Source organism: Papio anubis, chromosome 6 (assembly GCF_008728515.1).
Source record: "Papio anubis isolate 15944 chromosome 6, Panubis1.0, whole genome shotgun sequence".
Taxonomy (NCBI): domain Eukaryota; kingdom Metazoa; phylum Chordata; class Mammalia; order Primates; family Cercopithecidae; genus Papio; species Papio anubis.
Window position 1 is genome coordinate 57,818,389 of NC_044981.1, and position 6,001 is coordinate 57,824,389.

Genomic DNA, 6,001 nt, shown 5'->3' on the forward strand with positions numbered 1-6,001 from the left:
GACCTCATGATTCACCTGCCTCAGTGGGATTACAGGCGTAATCCCAAAGTGCTGGGATTACAGGCGTAAATCACCGTGCCTGGCCCCAATAGAGTTTTAGTACATATTCTTGAGGACAATGTGTAAACAAATAGAATAAAAATAATAAGTATGTTTGGTAGAAAACTAATTTTCTCTGCTAAAGAGAAAATTCTATACATCTAAAAGAGTCCTCCACATACTACAAAATTCAGAAAAGATAAATTCTTAGGTAAATCATATTAAAATTATTTAACTATAAGTTAAAAATTATATACTGTGTAAGCCCAAAGAGCAAACATTTTTTTTTTTCATTAAAGAAAACTGTTGCTTGTTCTTAGGTTTCCTTTCTGCTTTGTTAAACAAGAGAAGATAATGGAGAGGTTAGGGGGAAAAACAGCCAAACTGACCTCTCCCCAACTACCTTGTAATGCAAGAGGGCTTAGAATGAATAGCATCCACTTCATTCAATTAAAAAAAAAAACGTAAAAACATCACCACAAAACTCCAGAAGGAAAATTTGCGGTCTGAAAGGACAGGTAATGCAATCATTATTTAAATAATTGATGAAAATATGGTTACACATTTTATGAAAGCAATTCCGCTTGAAAGTAAAGACATATAGCAAAAAATGAAAGTAAACAATAAAATTTGTTCTAAAATCCCAAATTATACAAGCACAAATCCAACAATATTAATTCCAATTACTGATTATTTAAAAATAACCAAAGACTTAGATGCAAAAAAAAAATAAATAAATAAAATTAAAATGTTTCTCCCAAATCTACATAGTAAGGAAAGATGGAAAACAAATAAAATGCTCCATTAAATAGAATTGGATAAATAAATTGTGATATATCCTTAAAAACAAAAGGCTCTTCCTCTTCTAAAACTCTTGTTTTATCAAAGTATTTAATGAAATGTAAAGACAGGTTACAACAGTGAGTACTATAATTGTTTCAAATCATTGTGTAATGCACTGTAAAAGTTTTTTTTGTTTTTTGAGACGGAGTCTTGCTCTGTCTCCAGGCTGGAGTGCAGTGGCGCCTTCTCGGCTCACCGCAATCTCCACCTCCCGTGTTGAAGCGATTCCCCTCCCTCAGCCTCCAGAGTAGCTAGGACTACAAGCGCGCACCACCATGCCGGGTAATTTTTTTTTTTTGTATTTCAGTGGAGACGGGGTTTCACCGTGTTAGCCAGGATATTCTCGATTTCCTGACCTTGTGATCCGCAGGCCTTGGCCTCCCAAAGTGCTGGGATTACAGGCATGAGCCACCATGCCCGGCCAATAAGTTTTAATAAGAAAAGTTAACCCCGTCTCTACTAAAAAAAAAAAAAAACACACAAAAAACAAGCCAGGCGAGGTGGCGGGCGCCTGTAGTCCAGCTACTCAGGAGACTGAGACAGGAGAATGGAGTAAACCCGGGAGGGGGAGCTTGCAGTGAGCTGAGATCCGGCCACTGCACTCCAGCCTGGGCGACAGAGCGAGACTCCGTCTCAAAAAAAAAAAAAAAAAAAAAAAGGAAAAGTTAAATAATATTTTTTATAAATTGTTTTAGCCACTTATATATGCCCGAAGTATGTTTAGAGTTTAAAATGGGTTTGATCAAATTTGAATATGTAGAAAAGATTGGGGGCTAAAATCCCATATCTATCAATTTCAACTATGTTGATTATTAAAAACCAAAAAAAAAAAAAAAACAGAAAAATATGTCTATAATATTAAGATAAAATGAGTTGCAAATCTAAGTCACAAAAAGATAGTTATTTGTACATATTTAAATATCAAATTAAAATCAGGAAGTCATCTGAGGTGTACCATGTTTCAGTAACTGGCAAACTTCATGTAGAATTCATAAGTGTTTTGATGGATAACCTGGAAAATTTTTATAATTAATGAATAAGATTTTTCTTCAAAATTTTAAAACATATTTTCCAAAAGGGGGTGAAAAAGTAATGACGACAAATAGGTGCAAGTATATATAGCTGGAGTCAGAAAATAAGCTTATGTAATCTAACTCTTTTTTTTAAGGCTATGTGCATCTTCACCTTTAATAAATACTGCCAACATTTAAAAACCTGGCAATGTCAATGACTGGTGAACATGTCACATGTGATGAGTGTGAAATGACATCTCTTCGCAGCAGGTGCTGGAGACAGTCTGGCCTTAGAGAAGCACTTAGACAGTTATAGCAAGAATGTTTTATAAATGGTGTTTGATATAGTCTAAGATTAATGGGGAATAAAAACATGTTGCTTAGAAATAATTATTCATAGATCTAAAGTCAACAAAATCTTTTTTTTTCTAATGTAATGATATATAAGATTTTAGAGAAAGGGAGAACAACTTGAAATAAATCAGAAAACACTTTTATATTAATCATTCTTTTCATATACTTCAAATTTGTACTTAATGCCCTTCTCCTCTTTCACATCAGAGGCAACACCTTGTGGGTATTCTGGGAGAAGTGTACATTTGTCTAAATCATATTCTGGGGGAAAAAAAGTGTAACTTTCAAGGTCTTGCATGATCTATACCACAAATAGTTTAAAATAGTCTCTTAATTCATGGATTCCTTATAAACAGAACTGACTCCCACTGTAAAAACCATGTCTAGTTTATTCACTAATTCTAGTTATGCAATATGCTTTAAGGCATCACCCAGACTTTAGGCAGGAAAAGGAACTCTTTATGGTGGTCCCTTGGATTCTCTACTGACAACTAAATTAATTGTATACTTTAAAGGTTGATTCTTCTCAGTAATCGGGAACCAGGTCTTCCTACTCAAAAACACTAGATTCTGTTTACCTTCTACTGAAGAGGGTGTGGTCATTCTTTGGAATTGAATTTATTTCTAAGCTAGGGTCAGGGCAGGTCCCCATTCCTGACAATGCCCATCTTCTGGGAAACAGCGACAATGCAGTTTAGCGGATGAACCATGACAACAGCAGTTAACACCTATGAGCTGGGTCGCTACACCAGGATGCAAGGCCAAGAATCATGTGAAATTCTAACTCTTGTTTTTATATTGCCAGTCATTACCTCCATTTCTTCCTTGGATTTGGGTTACTGTTGAGGAATAAGATTATTGCTAATATTTATAATATTTTATCAGTATTACATTTTATGATTAATAAGAAATATTTTACATCCATAAATTAGATAATGGGTTCACCTATAAATATTTTTAGCCAAATAGGAAATTTGAAAATTTACAGGATTAAGTATGGTTATAACATTTGCTGTTTTCAGTTGCATGAATGTTATATGGGGAGAAGAGTTAACCTGTAAATAAATAACTATTCAACCTTGATTTTCACCTTTGTTTACTTAAATGTATATTTTCAGTCTTCTGACAAATTTATTTTTGATAATGACTTTTTTGTTTGTTTGTTTTGATTTTGCTTTTGAGTCATGGAAAATCATTTATAAAGAGAAATACAACATGACTGTCTTTCTTCCAAAAGAAACATAACACTTGCATAGAAAAGTTTCAACTGTGAGGCAATATCTACCACAATCATTAAGGCAGATGGTTTACCTTCCTGTAATATTCAATTATCTCTTAGCTACCTATAAGTATATAATGTAAAGTGTTGAGTGCCTTATATTTATTCCATACAAGCTTAATGGTATTATAATTGCTTCACCTTTTTGATTCATATCACTTTAGTTTTGATGATGTTAATATTCTACTGAATTAAAAAAAAAAAAAAACACTTTTGTTTCTACACGTATTCCTCAGATAGAACAAACAAACATCAATGGAGGCTGCTGGCTCTCTTTGGTTTCTTGGGGTTTTCTGTGTAAGTTCATGTGTATCTACCTATATAAATCAAATTAAACTATAATTCTCAATGAATCTTAGAATTCCTTCCAAGTAAGAGAGATGAGGAGGGGCTTACACCCTCCATGATACTAACTAAAAGGAATACCTCATTTATACTCAGTCTTAATTTTTTTCTGGCCTTTATTTAATCTCAATTTGCAACTAATTTATTTCTTTGATTATTTGATAAATGTCTATCCTCCCCACTGTGTTTTAAGCGCTGTCAAAGCAAAGATCACATCTCTTTTGTTCACCATTGTACCCTAACCCTTAGGGCAGGGTTTAACTGAAGAAAATTCAAAGAAGAGAGCTACAAAGAGAATATAGGCTGCAGAATTATTGGCCTAACTAATAACTGTCCTGTCAGGGGACAAATCAACTTTTTCCTTATCTGTATTTATATGCTCTTTGACTCAAAATGCCCAGAAAAAAAAAAATGCTCAAATTGTTCTGGACTGAGCCCCTTGCCTGCTTCTTGGCAAAAAGAACACAGGGCACCTGAACTGATAGACACACAAACTGTGTACAATAAAAGAATAGTAATTCCTCACAGAAAATCCAGTGTTGTTACCAAACCATAGCAGGGATGGATACCAGGAAAGCAAAACTGAGAGATGCGCATTACAGAGAATAAACAAATGGTTCTGTATTTACAATAAGTTATTTACAATAACAACACCAGAAGAGATGCAAAAAAAAAAAAAAAAAAAAAAAAGCTGTCACATTTCCTTTAATGTCAGTTTTCCCTTAGAATAACCAACAGGAAGTTAATTAATCTTTTATTAAAATGTTTGTGCCATCAGATATTTTGGAAGGATTATCTAGACTGTATACCAAGATGGCTCACATCCCTAAAGCATTTTTTAAATACTATGAAGTGTTTTTCCCTTACATTGCTACTCCATGAAGGCAGGGACCATGTCTGTTTTGTATACCTCTATGTTCCTAGTACATGCTCATAGCCTGGCACAAAATACACACTCAAATATTATTGAATGAATAAATCAATGAAGGACTACAGAGGGTTTCTAACTGTATACAGTCATGATTGATCTCTTTCCCTTATGGGAACTAAAAATAAGTTAAGACTGGAATTATTTTAAGATGTTTTTAATACAAAGTTGAAATACAAGTTAGTTACAAATACTTTACATTTGCATGTAAAAACATCTTCAAATAATTTTGGCCTTAACTTCTTTTTAGTTCTCATAAGGGAAACAAATAAAGCCAAACCCAGAGTTTCAAAAGGAAAATATCTGTGTCGCTTCTGGGTTATGTTCAGCCTAAGATTCTCATGAAATGTTTTAGGAGGTAGAAAACGATGTAAGGTGATCTTGTGCCAGTTTGCCTCTGCTCTGAGGCAGAAAATAAGATCTCATAGACAGGTTTGAGAGCTTAAATTCCTACAAAATAGTTCTAAAAGTATGAGGGGCTAAATCTTGACACTAATTCATCTAGTGGTATTATTTTCCTGAAATAATCCTCCCTGGCAACTTGTCATGAAAATCTATCAGATGGACAAGTTTCTTCATCTATTGATTTTTTCCCATTGACATCTCCATTAAGTGATATTATTATTTCTGTTCAAAGTGTAATGCTTTTCCAGTTGTACTGTCTACTGGGGCCTTAAATATTCATCCTGACTGTTCCTCACATTTAATTTATTTTTTGCTAACTATAGAATATGATTTCCTTGAAAGCAAATAAGCTTTCTTGTGCTTATTCCTGGTTTCATTGGTTTACTACCCTACAGTCACATCTCTAGCAAAAAATTATTTGACTTTTCTGTGTCTTTGGTCAGATAAAGGCCCATTCAAACCAGTGTTTTTGATCATATAGCAACTGGGTAATAGGAAGAGTATTATGCTGAATTAAAATCTTATTAATAACTCTGACATGTATTAAATATTTGCCCTTGGGAACACATTTTTTTCTGAATATTTGAACCATTGTTCATGGAATGAGAGTAAGAATATAAATAGTAGGTCTATTACATCAAATGGAATAGCATATAAGAATGGCTAGCACACTGACAGAATCATGACAAATATTCGAAAATGGTTATTTTCTTCCTTCACTTCCAAACAGAAAATGGCTATACTTTTTCTGAGCCAGTAGACTACTAATAACTGAAAAGTGTTCCTCAGCTATAA

At 33.6% G+C, this 6,001-nt stretch overlaps 1 pseudogene; it reads right to left on the minus strand.

Moving 5' to 3' along the window:
* Positions 1–1,568: 1,568 nt before the first annotated feature.
* Positions 1,569–4,543, minus strand: LOC110743011 (annotated as a pseudogene).
* Positions 4,544–6,001: the final 1,458 nt, after the last annotated feature.